The sequence below is a fragment of the Pavona decussata genome, unplaced genomic scaffold (genome assembly GCF_977016875.1).
Source record: "Pavona decussata unplaced genomic scaffold, jaPavDecu1.1 SCAFFOLD_366, whole genome shotgun sequence".
NCBI classification, from domain to species: domain Eukaryota; kingdom Metazoa; phylum Cnidaria; class Anthozoa; order Scleractinia; family Agariciidae; genus Pavona; species Pavona decussata.
This window is the reverse complement of record NW_028145742.1, coordinates 3,505,305-3,524,942: the sequence shown is the minus strand read 5'-3', so window position 1 is coordinate 3,524,942 and position 19,638 is coordinate 3,505,305. Positions and strand designations below refer to the sequence as shown.

At 36.4% G+C, this 19,638-nt stretch overlaps 2 long non-coding RNA genes across 6 annotated transcripts in view; one reads left to right on the top strand and one right to left on the bottom strand.

Annotated features, from left to right (window-relative positions):
* The first annotated feature begins 2,152 nt into the window (after nt 1-2,152).
* On the top strand, nt 2,153-12,769 carry LOC146452884 (uncharacterized). Of its 3 annotated transcripts, none has more exons than XR_014859644.1 (3): nt 2,153-2,217; nt 2,317-2,405; nt 5,496-12,769. It is a non-coding gene; the product is annotated as an uncharacterized LOC146452884 (long non-coding RNA). The 3 variants fall into 3 exon arrangements; XR_014859646.1 differs by lacking the exon at nt 2,153-2,217 and having other exon boundaries at nt 2,240-2,405; nt 5,496-10,206; nt 10,470-12,769; XR_014859643.1 differs by lacking the exon at nt 2,153-2,217 and having other exon boundaries at nt 2,240-2,405.
* LOC146452883 (uncharacterized) overlaps nt 6,838-19,638 on the bottom strand; it is a 24,697-nt gene continuing 11,896 nt past the window's right edge. For 2 of the 3 annotated variants that reach the window (XR_014859640.1, XR_014859642.1), the window contains one exon: nt 10,657-17,696. This is a non-coding gene — a long non-coding RNA (uncharacterized LOC146452883). Of the gene's footprint in view, nt 6,917-6,971; nt 17,697-19,638 lie in introns of those variants that run through there. The other variant, XR_014859641.1, reaches the window with a different exon arrangement.

Sequence of the window (19,638 nt, the reverse complement as noted above, 5' to 3'; positions counted from 1 at the left end):
AAAAACCAGGGACACAACTTTCTTTGCCCCTTAAATTGCTAATTTTAAACTGGAGAAAGGTCTTCGCACCTCCCTATCACTAACCTGCCTGAGCAGCCCCCCCCCCCCCCCCCCTCTCTCTTCCCTCACAAGAAAGCCCAAATTATTTCAAAATGTAAATGTCAAATGCTGAGAAGAAACAACACCTTTACAAAGTATTCCTATTATTATCTTATTATCTTGTCACACTGGGCTGTGGATGAACAGATGACACTATGCACAAGTGATGCATGAACAAGCATTCTCGATATCATATCTTGTGCTGATACTGACAAACCTGTTATGTTTCTGATTCAAAGAGAGTATAAATTATTAAATTGTTCCTATTCACAGTAACTTTTAAAATGAAATTTTAATAAAGGAATTAATGTTTTCACTACATGTGCTTTTACCAATACACACAAGGCATTGTTTCTGGAACCTGCAGATGTAGTTTTGTTGTGTACATAAAAATTGCTTTGTGTTATAGCAACTGTAAGCATATGAAATTGTCTGCAAGGTCCTTTTTTCCTTTCTATATTTTGTACTTCTCAGAGTGAGGTTTAAGGCCCTGCTTTGGAAGTTGTCTGGTTTGTTTTTGAAGTATATTTATTTAGTTGATTCTAAAAATTAATGTTATTAAGGTGACTGGTGCCGGTGTCCATTACTTTCCAGCTTTTACACTTTGAGGGATTGAAACTACCGCTCTTTATCAGTAATAATGATACCAAAAAAGCATTAATATTGTTAAGCAAGTTATGGTCCTTTTCTCCACATAATGGGTTACCACAGCAACAGCATAACCTGTTAAAAAGACCCCTTATTTTACCTGCCAGTGGTTATAACTCAAATTCGAGCTCTGTGTCCCCCATTTTACCTTATGGAACTGTAATTGTTTGCAAAGTTTAAACAAATTCTACTGAAGGGGTTCAGAACCACCTTATTTTTTTGAAAATTTAAGCTGTCTGAACCCATATAGTAGAATTTTTTTTACACTTTGCAAAAAAGTGTATCTCAACATGCTCATTCTAGTCCCTTAATATAAAATGAGGGGTCGCAAAGCTTGTTTTAGAGTTAAAACCACTTATTACAGGTAAAATTAGCGGCCTTTTTAACAGGCTATGCTGTTGCTGTGGTAACCTATTATGTCAAGAAAATGGCCATAACTTGCTCAGATATTTAGGCATGTTTTTGACGCCATTATTGTTGTATCAAGTGATAAAGAATGGTTCTTTTATCTGTCAAGTATAATCCCAAATACCTAAATGGCATTCAAAGTCTTTTGTGAGGTTTTGCTATTCGCGCATTTCTTCAGCAAGGCATTTTGATTTTGATTTGGTAAAAAGGACTTTCAATTCTGGAATTTCTTGATAGTGCTCTTCCTAGGTGACTAACTTGGTCACACCATGAACATGAAACATAGCTGGCATACAACAAACAAAAACTGTTGCAAAGTTTTACTGAGGAGGTAAGACAAAAGAATGACTTGCATGAGCATTTGCATAAGAAGGAAATTTTCTGTTAGGTAGTTGCTATGTTTTTATGTTATGAACTTGCATTGAACAAAGGAAAGTAGTGGGGTAAAATTTTGCATCCACTTGTTAGAAAAGTAATCATTTGGTCACTTGTCAGACTAGATTAGCAGGGCATTACCCTGTAATTGATTTTTCCAAATTGGTTTTTGATCGATGATTACACCTTGTTTTTCACTGTTGTTTTCTTTTGTGTATTGACTGCGCTATCATTAACTTTTGCCAACTGTAAAGTTATTTAACCTCAGTGCCAGAGTTTACTCTGCCCCACCCTCTGAGAGCCCCTTTGAGGTTCATTGAGGTGTGAGGAGAAAGTGGTCAGCCAAAAGTGGTATGTGAAGGTGCACAGGACAAGAAGATGGACTCTTGTGCCAACACTGACTTGGTGGAGTGGATTGTCTCATGTTATCTCTTGCTCTGTGGATAAATAAAGTTATTTGCAGTACTTCAAGTTTTGTTTTAAAAACCTCCAATTTTTTGCTCGGGAAACTTTTCCGTTCTGAAATACTTTTTTGTTTCCACATTTGTTTGATTTTGATTCTGATGTGGTCCCTGGGAACGAGGTTTGTGACGTTTGGAACACGTGACAGACTTTCAACACCCAACGTTCTTTGCGGGCATCATAACTCAACGTGGTTAAAAATTTTTCGTGTTTGACTGTGAAAAGGTATTTTGAATTGATTTTTTTTTTAATTTTCACTTTATTTATATTGTCTTTTTCGTGCTACAAGCGTGAAAAATAATATAGGGTTCTCTTTTGTTTAAGGTATTTGTATCTCTGCGGTACCAACTTGGTGTTTTAATCTGACTAATTCAACCTACCAGTCGGGAGTTGCGCTGGAACTACTACCTGAGGTAAGCGAAACAAAAAAACTTTTATTTTAGTAATATACAGGACATCAAAGTTCAGTTATGGTTGACATTTGATTGGAAAACACGTAAAAGTTTAAACTAATCTATTTTAGGCTGACCCCTGACCTCTGAGACCATTTTATTTTCATTTCAGCTTCTGTATTTGTTTATTCAGGAACTGTCCGTTGAGCTAAAGCGTTTAAAACGCACGTGAACACTTTTCAGAATGAAAAACGTCAGAATTCCAAATCCTTTCAACTAAGAATCTGAATTATTAAAACAATTGCAATTTTAAAATTACTGTAACATTTTTCACTTCTGGAACTTTTTGAAAATTTGAATTTCGCGGGTCCACGCACGGAAGGGGGCTAAGATGGAGTGGACCGTGCGGATTGGGAACGGGAATTGATCCCGGAAAAAAAAAAATTGGATGAAACGCTCAAAGTTTGATAGAGCTTCTCAAATCCTTACAGTCAACCAATGTCACCCATGAATTTTTAAAATTTGAACGGGGTTTTGAAATTTACCTGTCAGTTTTGAACATCGCCAACAAGATTTCAGCTATGAATTATTATTCTTTACATTACGGCAGATTTCAGGAGAAATGTTCAAGATTTCATTCAAATGCTGGATATTACAAAGAAGAATTCAAATGTTCATTTCATTCTCGCAAATACTGGTCATACGTGACGTAGGTTGAGTGTAGTAGTTCTTGGAGATTCAAAGCAAAAGTTCACCAATTTTTATGGTCACATTTCCAAACCTCCTTTGCAGTAGTGATTTCGTGTCTTTACCTTCTTTTATCCAGTACTATCTTTTACTGGCTGTGAATGTGTAATGCCAAAAAGTTTCAAACTCGCTGAAAGATTTGCTTGTTAAGTAAGCACTTAGTTTTATGGAGTTGAAAACTTAAGATGCATTTTTTTGATAAATTATGGAAATTTGCAATTATTTCCCGGTTACTGGCCCAGGAGGGTACTCTGGGTTAAAAATGATGGGGATGCTGTACGAAGGTTTTTTTGGGTTTGAAATTCACAACTTTGGGATTTTTTTGGTAAGAAAATTTAGGCTAGTATATTTGGGGTAGTTTCATCTCACCAGGGATTTTTTGGGGGGTTTAATTTTGGTTCAGGGGATTTCTTTGGTTTTCGCTTACATACATACATACATACATACATAAACTTTATTTATCCTCGAATTTACAGAGTAGCTTTGAATAGCTAATAGCTTCAAGTCCAAGGGATTTTTTGGGGGTGTTAATTTACGATTTGATTTGCACTAGCCTCCCACGCAGTCATTTTTAGGGGACTCGTATTACCTCCTCCCCACAAATGCCTGTCCACCCAAGCGCCACATTCCTTTCCCATTGTTTTACTCCCCCAGCACCCTAGCCAATCACCACTGAGGCATTGTCTAATGTCATCAAATCATATTGCTGGTTACAATGGCCGCTTCCGTTTCCCGCAAGCTTTGTACAGTCTCTGGTACAGTCTTGAGAGATGCGGAGTTGGAATATATCTTTATTTGTCACTTCTGGAATGGCTGGTCATGGCTGAAACTCCAAAACAAATATCGAATGTGAATACAAGTGCTTCTTGTGTGACATTTTGACCTTGTTATCTGTTGTGAGAGTCAAAATCTTTGGGAAAGTGTAATCGATCTTCCCGCCTGATCGAGTTGACAGTCGGTGAAAATGATGAAGAAGAAGTGCCTATCACCTCTTACTGGTGCGGAAACTATGGAGCAGATTTGTTTGTTTTTACGAAGTGCTACGAGAGATTAAGTCAATTTGAGAAAGCAAAGAAGAATGTAGAAGGTATCAAGGGGAGATCTGCAGTATTTATCAGTCCATTGAAGACTATTAAACAGAAAGTTAATTGACCAAGAGCCGATCAACTTGTGGTCCTTGTGGAAAATGTCACACATGCCCCTGAACAAATTGCAACAACAAAGCGAATTTCAACTGCAAAAGCTTTAAAGTTTACCAACATATCAGGTTATATTTCGGTTTCCTCCACACCAACAAGGTCGACAAGATTGAAGGCAAAGCTCGATAAATATTAAAGCGACTTTGCGTAACCAGTTGGCAAATTGACAAAAATATCGCTATTTCGTGTCATAAATTCTTTGATTGCAGTCAGTTGATAGGCATTTCAACAAGATTTTTTGAACGTAGGGCACAGGGTGCTGAAAGCTTACGTAAGCTTGGTCAAATTCTGTCTCCGCCGTGAAGTTTTTCACTGTTCCCGCAAGACTTAGGCGTTCTGAGGTCAAGGTCAACCTTCCAGATTTTAGAAGGTTCACTGTGATTGGCTTAGCGGCAGAAAGGAATGTGGTGCTTGGGTGAGCAGGCATTTGTGGGGAGGAGGTAATATGAGTCCCCTAAAAACGACTGCGTGGGAGGCTAGATTCGCACCTCCTTGTCACATTTAAACCGGAGTACCCCCCCCCTCCCCCCTAGGGATACTGTCACCCCTTTACTTTGAACATGGTACCTGCCTTTGGAAAGATTTAAGGACGGTGTCTACTAATAAAGAAGTATTTTGTGTGGTTTTTGACTATGCGGGGAAAACAGATCTCAGGAAGGGCTATTGGATTCCAAAAAGAAAATTGGGGGTAACTACGCATTTTTCAGGGATAATTAAGCAACAATTATTCTAAAAAGCAGTAAAATACAAAGCAATGTATGGTGTTTTTTCCCAAATTCAAACTTTATTTTATTAAATGCATGGTTATCCCAAATTTTCTTTCTGGATACCAAGGACACTTGCTAAGCTCTGCTTTCTCTGCATAGTTTTAAACCATGCAAAAATATCCCTGTATTTGTAGGCACCACCCATAGAAAACGGGAGTATCTCAAGATGCACAGTAACAAAAGTAGGCACCGTCCTTTAAAGCCAGTCTAAACAAGACAAATTAATGAGTTCTGCCTGTTTATTCACCATTAAGAACCCTCATATCACAAAAATTGATGAAGACGCTAATTGTGTGTCGGTGCCTGAACAATTATTTTTGTAAAAAAAAAAAAAAAAAAGTAAATTAATGGAGGTACTTATTTGTTTAATGCTAAAATTCTGTACATTCATTTTACAGGATAATGGCAAGATAGGAAGATGGAAGATGGGGATTGTTCAATGATGGCCAGTTGGACAATTGACGTAGATACAGTACATGATCCTTTGGTTTATTCTGTCTTTAGTGAACCAAGTATTAAATGGAGAGGTGCCATGAGATATTTAAGTGCATTACTCAAAATCAGAAAGATTTGTCATCATTGTAGGAAATTAATTTTGTTTGTGATGATTGGACTGAACTCAATATTTACAAATTTCACCGTATCTGCTGTACAGCACCAGATTGCAAGACAAGTTAGAATACTCCAAACCATATTTTTTGCATTTACATTCATGACACTTCTCCTTTTAACCCAGCTAGAATGAAGAAAGTAACTGGTGGCTTCCCAAAACTACACAACTTCACAAAAATCTGTGATTGGATTAAGTAGTATTTCTTCATTTCTTGATTCGTAATCTAAGCTAATGCTAATGATTGTTGATTGGCTTTGTATGTAAATTTATGGAAGGGTACAGGGGCAAGAAAAATTCAAACTATCCAAACTGTGATGTTTTGATAATCAGTTACAAGTGTAGTACATGGGAATTTCTAATCAATTACTTTCTTTGAAGCTGCTTTTCCAAGTAAAGTTCTAGCTGCTGTTTTTTAGTCTGCTTACTGAGATTGGAACCAAAACAAAGCTGGCACTTTCAGGTTTTGATTACGATAATGTCACATGATAACCAGTCTGTAGGCCAAAGTAGAGTGCATTGCAAGAACTAATAGATTCCAGAAGCCAAACCATAAATTACGCCCTTTTCCCAGCAAGTCCTTCAATAAGTTATTATTGCTCAGTGAAAATTTATAAACATAATACCAACATCAAACAAAATTTGAGAATTTGTAAAGCCACACACAAGAGAACAGCCACTGTACTTTAACAAAATAATATTCTTGGCTCAAATACATTTAAATTTCAGTTTGGATTGATGTAAGAATTTGAGCAGTCTTCCCCATGTTCAACTGTTATGTGAAAATCCCACACAAAATGATGTCAACTGCCAAAACTGTGAGTTTTTATTCATGTGACATTATCGTAATCAAAACTGTAATCAAAACCTGAAAGGGTCATCTAAGGGCTTAAATTTAATAAATTAGCTTACCACATCAGTTACAAACTTAACAAACAGAAGCAAAAGATGATAGAATTGAAATATTACTCAGACAATAATGACCAATACAGCTCTACCTGTAACAAAAGTTGAACTTAATAAGACAAAAAAATTTGTTCATTGTGGAGAATTAATGTGATGTCATCATGCCAATTGCTGTAAAAAGCTCTTTTGAGAGACAATTAAATTAGGGAAATTAGAGCAAGTATGGAATTGCAAACTGCATGCTGGATATGTTGTAAGCAGACCTTAGACAGCCAAGCAGGTCCCAGTTCAAAGAGTGGATACCTTTATCCAGGGGATAAATCGCTATCCAGTGGATAAAATGTACTCCAACCAATACATTTTATCTGCTGCATAGCGTCTTATCCATTGGATAAAGTTATCCACTCTTTGAAAATCTGGGGCCAGAACTTTACTTGGATTGTATGTATATCAATAAAGAGCAGATTGACATTTTGACCCAGTGGAATTACATACCTGTAAGCAAGATGGTTACATTGCCTGGGAAAATATGGTGGGATTTTTTCAAACATTTGTGAAGAACAAAAAAGGTAAATTTCAATTTTTAGGAAAGAAAAAAAAATGGAGATGCCATAAGCGGTAAGAATGGGCAACAAGGATACCCAAAATTATTAGGAAACCTGACAAAATTAATATGCTGGGGGGTAAAACATGAGTAATGATTCCTTCCAGGGAATTGCCACCTGGTTTCTTTGACTTTCTTGTCTTAAGTTAGGCGAAGTTTGGTTGCTTTTACGGTTGCACATGTACCTTTGTTCAATTATCTTGCACCTGGGATATCTTATTTGGCTGGGATCAGTTAGGTTTTAAATAGTTTTGGCTTTTCTAATGGTTGTGCTGAACACTGTTTTGTTTTCATCGTATAAACTTGAGAGATCCATTAACAGATTTTGATTGAGTTTGAGGACTGAAATGAAAAAGAATTGTGGCTGCATAGCAGCGTTTTTTTATTACTTTGAAATCATGTTAGTCCTCACACTTAATTAACAAATTAGTTGATTAGCTGTCTCAAGATTGTGAAGTGTAAACATTGCATGTTTATACTAACCATGTTATTCACAACTTCTAAATCACTGACAGCTCTTACATCAAGTTTGATTTTTTACTTTTTGAACTTCCTATTTTTGAGTTTAATGTTTTGCACACCTTGTTTGGAACTGGTTAACACTTACTTTCATGGGAGTGGGACCCGAGAAACAGATTTTTTTTGTTTTGCACATAATGCATTCACCTGTCAAATGGCACCTAAATTCACAGGGGAAATATCCCTCACTGATGACACAACACAGTACAGATATGTCTGCACAACATCATTGTGCAATTCATATTTTATTCCATGGAGGAATTTGGTGGCATAGCTGACACTGTTTTTGGGAGTTTCAAAAATGTTTATAAGGTTAACGTTGGATTCAGTGAACAATAAAATACAAAATATTCAAGTTGGCAGCTTTTATTCCTAAGAGTGATCATGAACATCAAAATTCTCCTTACACTACATCAATAATATATTTTTTACAATAACTGCAGAAATTCTCAGTGCTCATTGGCTAATTTTCATTGTCAATAAGTGGACAGACACATGAATTTATAATTTATGCAATGTTGACACAACATCAATGTCAATCTGTCACTTTTCAACCAATAGAAAGTCTCCCTGTTTCCTTTAACCAATAGGATAGTGTGACAAGTTCTTAATTTTGGTTGCATCAGATTTAATAAAATTTAAGTTTCTCTTATTTTTATCCCGCATTTTGACTTCATTTGGTCCCTTCTGTCTTTTTGTTATGGTGAAAAAACAAATTGACCTCAGTTTTTCCTGCATCTGTCCTGTTATTGATCATGACAGATGCGTGAAAAACTGACATCAATTTGTTAAATCACGCACAAAGGCAAAGAAATCATCAGAAGTCATCAGTGAGGTTGTATGGTCTCAACTACCAAAAAATTATTTAAGAACTAACTTGAAACAGAAGGGTTTTGCAGTTACCACTCGACCAAAATGGTTAAGACATCATTTCACTTGATGTAAGGCTGTCTTTTGTTAACATCCATCAATCTGCTCTTTATTAGACTGCTGGCTGTAACATGTTTACATCAGACATAAAGACTGGAATGTTTCATGTTAGCATAGACCTTATGCAATAATGGCTGACATTTTAATATTCTTTTGTGTGCATTCTAATTAGCCTCGCTAGCCTCGTTCAAGGTGAAATATTCTTTTGATTTTTGAACTCAGGAACCAGGTTAGTGAGGCTTAGTTGAATACAAACGAAAGAATATTAAAATGTCAGCCATTTTTGCATAAGGTCTATTATGTTTATGTAGCCAGCACCAGAGCTTTAAAGTGCCTACATGGCCTATGGCTATTCTTTTACTTGATAACTCTATATAAGGTGTAGGCAAGTGTCCCAAGCCTATTTGATTCTGATACTTCTTGGCCTTTCAGTTCAGGTTGTTAGTTCCCTGTACCATTTATCTGAGTTGACTAAACACTCTAGACTAAAAGTGCTTTCTGTTTTTCCCTGTGGATTGTTGTCCAAGAAATGAAAAAAAAGAACATGCAATTGTATTGTATTTTAACCCTATTCGGCCTGTTTTGGTTCCACCTGGTGCTGAATGGTTAGCCTTTTAGTTTATCTCTTGAAAATGACTGTTTATTTGACATCATCACAACAGGAACATGACTTTCAAGTGTTTAGTCAACTAAGATTAAAATGGTAAAATAGGGAACTTAAAGCTGTGCAAGTCCTTTACAAGACCATGTTAATTGTAACTAAGGATGCTAGTAGAAATTTGTCAGGAATTGATGAAGCTGGTGAAAGTTTGAATGCATTCACTGACTATGCTATTGAAAATGTCACTGAGAACTCTCTCAAATGCACAAAGTAAGAGTGATTGCATGTTTGGACTGCGCAAAGGTGTAGTCTGGATGTACAATCCTTTTTTTTTTTTGCATTTAGAGAGTGTAGTACTCAGCAATGTTTCCAATAGCACACTGTATCTGACAGTTGAATACTTTCAAACTTTTAAGGCTGTTTCAGTTTTTGGCAATAAGTTTTTACTCTGTTTTTAGTTATGATTACTTCAAGTGGAGGGTCAAAAAGTATCAATCAAACAGGCCTTTTTGCAGTGAAACCCACTAATCTGGAAATAGGCAAACATGGTTTGCAGTACGGGTTTTTGTATGGGAAAAACATCATTTGTCAAAGAATTTCTTTAAACTTTGAAATCTGAAAACATCACAGTAAACTTAGATATCAGATAAGATGTTATCCGTTCAACTACACTCCTCCAGTATGAAAGGAAAATGTTTTACCTGTTATCTTCAGTTTACAGTTCATACTTTTTTTCCGATTTTAAATTTGACAGAAGCAATTTGATATCTTATGTTTTTCGGTACAAACATTGTATTCACACCTTGTTTGCTATATTTTTCCAATTGGCGTATTTTTCTGTGAAAAGGCCCAACGGCAGGGCACTTGCCTATACATTTTTAGAGATATCAAGTAAAAGATTAGGCATAGACCATGTAGACACTGTGAAGCTCTGGGGCTGTCTACATACAATCATTTCAACTAACGTTGTCGGTTTAAAGCATGAAGCTAAAAGACAAGACCGAAAGTTTACGTGGGATTTTTATGAATAAATTCATCAAAATCAGTCATGCCTGGAGAAAACAATAGGTTGTAATTAGCAGTACAATGACCTGCATGTGCAGGGATGATTTTGATAAAATTATTCATAAAAAATAATCCCACAAAACATTGCGGTCTTGTCTTTTCGCTTGATTTTAATCTGACAACGTTAATTGAAATAGCTGGCTGTAAACATAAATGCTGGGCTAAAGTTAACATGAAACATCCAAGTCTTTTGTCTGATGTAAACATGTTATGTCCAAGCAATGTTTATTACTTGGTTCATTAATTGTAGAAGATAAACACACAAGGTTGTACTGTATTTAAAGTGTTTATTGTGAGACAACATCAAATAAAGTTGAAATTAAAAAAAAATCTAGCCAACCACCCCCCTGCCTTTTAAGTTGCTTCCGCTCTGGCAAGATTTGTTCTGTGTTCTTTTGTCCTCATTAAATATTCCAACTTTGAAATCCTGTCAAGTTTTATCTGATCTCATAATTTCTAAGGGGTGATGTGAACACTGGGAGATTCCCTGTTGGTCCACAAGCGGATATGACAACATGGAGGCTGTTGAGGGTTTGTTTCCCTGTCCTCTAGAGTCCAATCCAACTTTTCCTGGATACCACAATTCCAGATTTTTTGTTTTAGTGCCAATCAGTTTGAAAGTGGTTGGAATTTGCTTGTTTCATAATTTGGCCATTCGGTAAAATAAAATATTTCCCAAATTCAATGTTCAGGTTGTAAATCTTCCACTGTATTGGATGAAAAAAAATAAGCATCGCTGTTCAAGAGCAAGGCATTTCATCATAGGAGGAGGAGGACGAGACCGGTTCAGCGTGCCGTCTACCATTTCCCCGGCCGCACCTTGTCATTTAGCAAATCAAAGAGCACTATAAAGTCTCGTGGAGGGTAGTTCTTTCTGTGAAGCTACCAAAAGCTAAATTTGCCGCCCCTAATCCTGCTATTTAGTTGCAAAATCCAAGGAGAAAAAATTTTAATGTGTGAAAGCGCTAAATATTAAAGAAAGCCGACCTAAGTTTTTTCTGGTTAAACTTTTGATGTTCGCTAGCCTGTGGTAAAACTCGGTTTATGTTAATGTGTTCTCAACATTGAGCGTGAAACAAAAGGAAAGTAACGGCATTTTGACAAAAAATATTTCGGTTTTTGAACTGCGAAATGAAATTATGCGCACAGCTTCGGACGACGTAAAAGCACGTGCAATATTATGCTAATTCGCGGTGATGAAAACCAAGCCGTATGAAACAAAAGATTTTTTTTTCAATTCCAGTCTTTTTTTGCTTTTTTGAGCCTAGAATTTGTGGTTATGAAACGGTTTAGGGCATTCAAAGTCGTTTTGAAAGCTGTCAAATGTTTGTGAATGCATTTTTTGTAAACAAAATTTGCAAGCATGCATAATTTAGTGCCGGGCGTGAAAAGAAATTTCTTGTTACGATTTTCTTAGCCAATTTATTTTAAAGAAGTGAAAAGTTTGGTAAATTGTAAATCAATTTTCCGGAATCATATATCAAACAAAGGAAGAGTTTCATTCGATTTCCAAACCCGATAAGTGGCTTGAAAAAACGAGGCGAAGCCGATTTTTTTTTTGGGACCAACTTCGAGGAGTTTAGGAAACGGATGAAAGTCTTTCGGATGTTTGATATAGCTTCTCAAACCATTAATAATTCTTGGAGAAATTCAAAGAGAAAGTTTATCAGATTTTATGATAATTTAGATCACATTTGCCAAACCGCCTTCACGGTAATTATTTCCTTTTTATTTCATGAATTATTAATGATTCGAGAAAGAGATTTGAACTGTGACATCATAAGACAACACATCTATAAGCATTTTGTTTTGTTTTGTTTTTAACAAAAAATAAAGAACCAAGTTTGGACCATCTGAATTCTTTAAACTGTTATGCCACATGATGTCACAGCGCATTTCCCTGTCAATTTCATCTGATCACAGGCAGCCCAAACACTATACATGAACACAAACACTTGAAAGGTGTAGGATTCATGTATTGTGTACTTGGGGTCCTGGAATCTGAACAAAATTCATCAAGAAATTGTTTTATGCATACAGTAGCCGTGTTCCCACAAGAATTATTGTTGGAGACAAAATGTTAATTTTCAACAAAATTTTAAGATGTTTTAGACATTTTGGTGGAATATATTAATTCTACTAAATAAACCCCATCAGGCAGCTGGTATATCCGGGAATATAAATAAGAAATAAATAAACAAAAAAAAAAGAAGGATAATGGCCAAGGCTGAAAGACTGTCTACAAAAGTAAACAGTTGGCCCAGAAACAAAGCTTCAAGGGCAACTGTGAAATGTTGAGGACAATCTTTAAACTGAGGGCATTATCATCCAGTATACCAGTAAACCAGAAAGGGGTTTATTTACTCTATAACCCGCTGATTAATTCCTTAAACACGTACGCTTTAAAAGGAAAAGAAAAAGGGGGAAAAAAAACAGCCAGTGCTAGCCATGGCATGACTGCATGAAAATAAATGTAGGCTGACTAGTTTGTTGGTTTGGATTGAAACATCTAAAACCTAAAACTGTGATCTTTTCTTTGTTTTTTTTTTTCTCGAAAAAATCAGGCAATGGTTATTGTCTGATAAACGCTGTCTTATTTTGTACCACGTGACATGTTTTGTTAATCAGTGGGTTACAATAATAATCAAACAATTGCTTGTCTCATGATGTTGCTACTTAAATTGTAGATCACCATCTTCTACAAATTAAGTGACTACACTGTGAGACAAACAATTATTTTATTTATTATTAAAGAAAATTTGGTTGGTAAATTTTAGTTCATAATTTTTCAACAGAAGGAAATGATCAATAAATTTTTGGCATAAAATTTGGTGATTATAGAAACAAAATTGAAAAGGGCAGTAACCTTTGTTTATGGTTTGTTTATGAAAAACTTTGGAAAATGTGTTTGCTAGAAGTGAAGAATTTGGAGTGCAAGGATTTTGCGACTGCAGAAAGTGCTCAATGCGCAGAAAAAACTTGATTAGGCAGCAACACAGCAAGTAGGCTGTAAGCATGCGGAAGGTGGGGAGTTCCCCACCCCGCCTACAGACTACAAGGCTAAACAGCAAAGAATCCCCTCAACAAGGCTTCCAGCTCAATCCGAATTGCTACATGTTAGTCGACAGAGAGGGGCGTGCAGGGTCCCCAGCCTCTTAATGTCCTCCCTATCACCATCCATCAGAGTAGCCTGATCATAGCCCCGTCACTTTAACACCTAGGTTTTTCATCCATGACAGTGGAAGTGAAACAAGCATCTTGACCAAAATAACTTCCCCCACAAAAATTTAGCAATGTGGTATCCAAGCAAAGCTGAATTAAACCCAGAAGACAAAGGAAACAACCCTCACCTGCCTCCATGTTGTCATGTCCTCTCGTGAATCAACAGAGAATCTCCCAGTGTCCACATCACCCCTCAGAAATCAGTCGATCAGAATAAACACTCCAGGATTCTCAGTTGGAATATTGCAGAGGACGCCAGAAATACAGACCTTCTCAAAGCCAGAGTTTCCGCAACCCAGTGGCAGGGAGATGGTTGGCTAGATTGTGAGTGTGCCGCCAGTTTGTGTTACCTGCTAATAAAGCTTAGCGAAAACAATAAAAATTATAGATACAAATCAAGCTCATTAACAACAAAAAATCAGAAAAGATCCTTCAGCCACTAGTTTAATTTTTTGTAGATCCTTAGTACAGGTTTTCCAGAGAAAAGCCAGAAATAATAATATGAAACAGTTGAAGTTGATTTCTTTGACTAGCCAAGGTGCCACTTTTTGACCAAGGCCAACACTATAAATTTCATCTTTAATATTGTGTATAATTTGTGTAAAGTGGCTGAAAGATATCATCTGCCTAATGAAAAACCCAAAATAAACCATTTCTTCCCAGAACTACCACCTTTGCAAGCTTCACAGTGTCAATGAGCTTGAGTTCTACGAAACAAAGGAAGCAGAATAATTGAGTGTCGTTAGGAAAATTGTTTCAGATTAATTTGTTTCATAATTTATCCCTAAAAGCCCCTCACTGGGAGAGGGTCATTAAGTAGTGAAAACTAAAAAAAATATAAACTAATGTGATAAACAAAGTCCAGGAAAATTAAATTACGTAGTGCTCCATTTTTGCTTAACAATGATTGCTTAATATACATGTAAACTGCTTCCTTTGTTTTGAAATGAGAAAAATACTACTTAGACCAACTAACTACCAAATCATGATCATGTTGAACATTAATTTTGCTGCATTGTACTGTAAACGAAAATAGTCTGTTTTACACAAACCCTTGGGTTATGTAATGCTAAGAGTATACAAATTGGGTGAAATGCCAATGAGATCAGTGAAATGAAAGCTGATAGTTTTATCATCAGTTTTATCATCAGTGTGGAATGTATTATTCTAACCACATCTGAATGCTGCATTGTTTCAGTACTGTGTCAAAACTAATTTCCTTTTCCAATTTATTAATGCTTAATGCATTGTACATCTTTGTTCAACATGATCATGACTGAAAATAGTAGATCATAATAAAATGTAAATTTAAAACAGTGATGGACACTACTGTTTAGGATAATTTTGAATGATAAATGGATGTCCGGTCCCTGTCATTAACAGGCAAACTCTCAATATCAAGGTTGCAAGTAACACTTTTTATACTTGGCCATATATTAATAGGGACCTTAGAAGCTATGATGACAACTGCAATGAGAACATCAGAAAACAGTAGTTTTAGTTAGCAAAACACTGGCTCTGCATGTGCCTTATACACTTTTGTGCATTTTTATGTTCCCCACTGAAAAATGACAGTGCAAAATGACCAATTTCAATGATTCATGGAAAACGTGAAAACAGAAGGGTGGATTTCCTTCCTGTTTCTGAACTTGAAAGCCACCCTAAAAATTCAGCTCCTGCATAGTCCTCTTGCATTAGGCAAATTGAATGACTTGAATCTATTGCAAGTTAGTTCAGAGACTCAAATTTAATTTTGAGTTTATGTTTTCAAAGACAACGTCGTCCTCACTACTTAAGGTCCCTTATTTGACCTCAATTAGAAATATCAGTTAGACATTTTATTCACTGGTTCAAAAGGCCATGTCCAAGGTTTGTGATTGGTGAGTTTCAACCTCTTTTATTTTCTGTTGGTTGTGGTCACAAAAATTATTGCAATTGTTGGCCATCAAATGGATTTTGAACAGAAGAATTTGCACTTATCTTTTCAGTGAAGTTTAAGGGTCAGTCAATTTGGGCCAAATAACTATACGAAGAAATATTTTTTTTGTTCAAGAGATTAAAAAAGGCCTGATAAATTAAATCCCATTCAGTAGTTCCATCACTGTTTTGAATACAACCTTAAAGCAGAAGTTGGGGGAATAAGATTTTGGAAAATAATTATCTAAGAGTATAAAAATAAAATAGAGGTCACCTATCAGTTTGTCATTTAAACATATTCTTTAAATCAATAATATGAATATTGGAATTTCAGCACAAATTCAGTATGAAAAATGAACTTATTCCTCCAACTGGGTACAGACAAGTGTCTCATTTTAATGTTAAAAAAAGCCTATCAGCTTTCTTTCTTGCCAATGAAAACACAAAAAAAAAAAAATGAATTCATGTTTTTGGGAAACAAAAAAATGCAAATTGTCACCCTATCAAACATAGCTCAAGTAAAAGATAACTTCCCCTACATGTATTTTTCCTTCTGATTTTTTTGTCTTGAAGAACAATGTTAATTGTGATTCTATTTAGTTTCACATGAGCTCCAAACTGCATGAAGTGAATACCTACAGGGAAAATCAACATTTTCCAGCTTGGGTAAATTTATAAATTCTGAAAATTTGTGCTATAGGGTAACCAATGTAGCAGGAAAGTAACTCTAAAAAGCAAAGACATGCTCAGAAAAGTGGAAAGCTGTATATGAGCATAATATTTTTAAAGAAAACAGAAAACGTTAACAAATGAACACTTGTTTGTACAGTTAAAGGCGGCACACTCACAAGAGAAGGTATGAAAAACTTGCCAACCAAACCCAACAAAACGAATGAGAAAAAAAATTAAAATTGGTTTGTTACAATTTGTATGAAATTTATATAAACAATTTAACTGTAAATGGTTTCAACCAACGAGTCATGCCATAAGTACGTAAATTATGATCATCTGGGTGAGTGTAGTCCAGAGAAGGACTGTTTGAGGTGACATTGACTGATGTTTCAACAACCTGAGTGGAAGTCATCTTCATCTAGTCATGTAGATTGTGGATCCGCAGTGGATGTTGTAAATGTCTCTGGTTATTGACCTGATTGGTCCATGAAGTTGAGATGTTATTGTTTGTTTGTCAGTAAGCTGTGGTGTTATTAGCTGTGAAGACTGTAAAAAGTGATTGGTGTGTTAATCAATGTTACCTCAAACAGTCCTTCTCAGGACTACACTCACCCGGACGATCATAATTTACTTGCTCATAAAAAATGTAGAAACAAATGCACATTCAAAGATTGGAAATTGTATTTTTCCTTAGTGCTCAGACATCCACAAAGATTGGTTAATAATTCAAAATATTTGAATTTACGGACTAAAATGTGGCAATGCCCCGTGTCATCCTTGGGTGGTTGGCAAGCTTGGTTTTGCTCAGTATTATCTAACCAGCTACAGAAGAAAGATGATGCTTCTTGTTATGTCAGCTACGGGCAATTTTACAGACAGAAAATAAAACAAAAGAGCAATTTATTTTTTATTGCGCCATCACTCCTAAGAGGAAATGACCAATAAATTGAGATATTATATTCTAGAAATCTTGAAGAATCGCAAAAATTGGAGGGGATGTTGGCTTAATTACCAACTGTACGAAGAATCAAAAAAACTTTGTAGCTGGTTAAATAGTAATAGACTGAAAAAAAAAAAATCAATCCACAAACTAACTGAAATACGTTCCAATTGAAAGCAAAGGTTAATTTGAATGGGGGTTGTGGAACAACAGCTGGGTGAAAAACCTCCCCGTACGTCCACTTGTTCGTAGGAGGAAAACCCCGGGCCAGCTGTACCCCACATTTAAAGACCTCCCGGGCTGGGTCACAAAGTATTGACTAAAACCACCATAAGGGTGAATTGAATGGAAATTGTTTTGTGAAAAAGCCTGGCTAGTAGATTGTTAATGTGACAAACATGTCTTGTTTAAATGAGCCCTTCAGTTCTGGAAACAGATAGCTCAATATTTAAAAACCTTATATCTAAATTTATCATAATGAGACAAACCAAGAGCTTGTTGTGGCGATCACCTTCTTGCATATGCTGCCCTTCATTCCACCATCTCCACAGTCCATTGATGAAGTTTTCTTTCAGTCACCAATCTTTGTTATCCATCTTTACTCTTCTTTTCACTAAGCAAAAAAAGAATGAGTTTGTTAGACATTTGTTTTAAAGATGGAATATATATGCTGTGTAACCATGGATTTTATTAAAATGCAATCTTTCGCTCGAAATGAACTTGGCAATAGACTTGCATCAGTCATTTATACCATACCTAATATTTGTATACAAGCAGTAGAGTTATGCACATGTCATCAGCTTCTCCACGGCGGGTCTAAAATGCAGGTCCAAGTCACAAGTACAGGTCACAGGAAACAGGTACAACCCTAACCCTAACCTAACCCGAGGTTAGGGTTAGGGTTGTACCTGTTACCTGTGACATTTACCTGTGACCTGAGTTTTAGACCTGCGGGCTTCTCCATGGGGTTGACACCCCCCCCTCCCCAAGAGGTTGGATTGGATTCTTTCCAAAGGAACAATATTCTCAAGATTGTTTAAAGATCAAAGAAAGGAGGATGGGGAAATTATACAAAGGTTTGTAAAATCACAATGGCAACTACAGGGATACAACTGAAATTTACTTCTAATTGTTAAAGCACATACATGGAGCTGAAAATGGGGAATGTAGTGATAATAGCCTCATTTTCCTGTGGTAGAATTTCTTCTGCGCATAGCTGCTATCTTGGGAAAACAGGAAGTCTAAAACAGTGCTCTACCATCCCATAAGGATGTACAAGTTGTCGTGACTTTAAAGAAAACTTTATGAAACTTGATATTGAATTTATGCTTTTCAGAGCATGCGCTGACAAGTTTCATTTGATTGATAATTTTCGCTGCTGATTGCCTTATATGAAAGCGCGCGCGCATTGGCTGGTTTGTAACTTTTGAAATTGATGGCGCGTTGTATCTATCGCGTGAGCAAAAATAAACGGAGTTGGATTTTGCTCGGGGGTGCATGCATATGGTTTATGGAGGGTTACTTTCAGACTTTTGGGAGATTTTAGGGCTAGGACTTTACGGAACTCTATGTTCAGGAAATCGCCTGAACATTTTTGGTCCTTTGAGCCAGATTCTAAAGGTTATTTCGGCACAGTTTGCAACATTTTTCATGTGCAGTGTTTGGAGGAAGGAATCAGTCGCCGACTGCGAATTTTCAAACCATGGATCAACATTTTTTGGCGCAGGAGTGAGACGAAATGGCCAATGAGGGAAAACAAGACGATCAAGAAAGGTATGAGAACGAAGTCATTCAATTACATACAGTAGTTGGAGCGTTGAAAAGAGAGAAAAAGAATGTGAAGTCCAATTTAACTCTGATGTTAAACCAGTAAACTTTGTCAGTATCGGAGGAATTGTCATTGTCATGTTATCATGTTAACTCAAGTTAGTAGCTTATGCAATGCGCATAATGCTGTATCGGGAGCATGCAGTTCAAAATGTTGAGGTTGGAAGGATGTCTGGCTGGTGAGGCCGCGGAGACAGTCAAGGAATTGGGCTACTCTGAAGCAGCATGTGAGACAGCAAAAGCAAGACTACTAAGGAAGTACCGAGGAAGTCGACGTCAAGTGCAAGGGAATTTAGAAGAGCTAGAGAAGATGAATACGCTTCATGAAGATGATGCTAAAGCACTAGAGAAGTTTGGGGATGTGTTGGAAAGAACTGTAATTAACCTGAAAGAGAATGAACGCCAATCAGACTTGAAAGACGGAACTTTGTATACTATTATACTTGCGAAAATACCAGAAGTTGCTGGCTAAGTGCTACCAGTGGATAAACTTAAGGAAAATCGAGAACATGAGTCGCTCAAGAAGCTGAAAGATTGGATTGCAAAAGAAGCAGAATATCGGATACAAGCTGCTGAGATTAGAAATGGAATCAGATCAGACACAAAGACGAGGAAGAAGAAGGTACGCTGGAAACGAAGCAAAGACAGCGCTAAATCATTTGTGTCTACTAGTGGTGGTGTGGAACCAAAGATTCAAAAGTGCAAGCTCTGTGGTCACAGTCATCCGT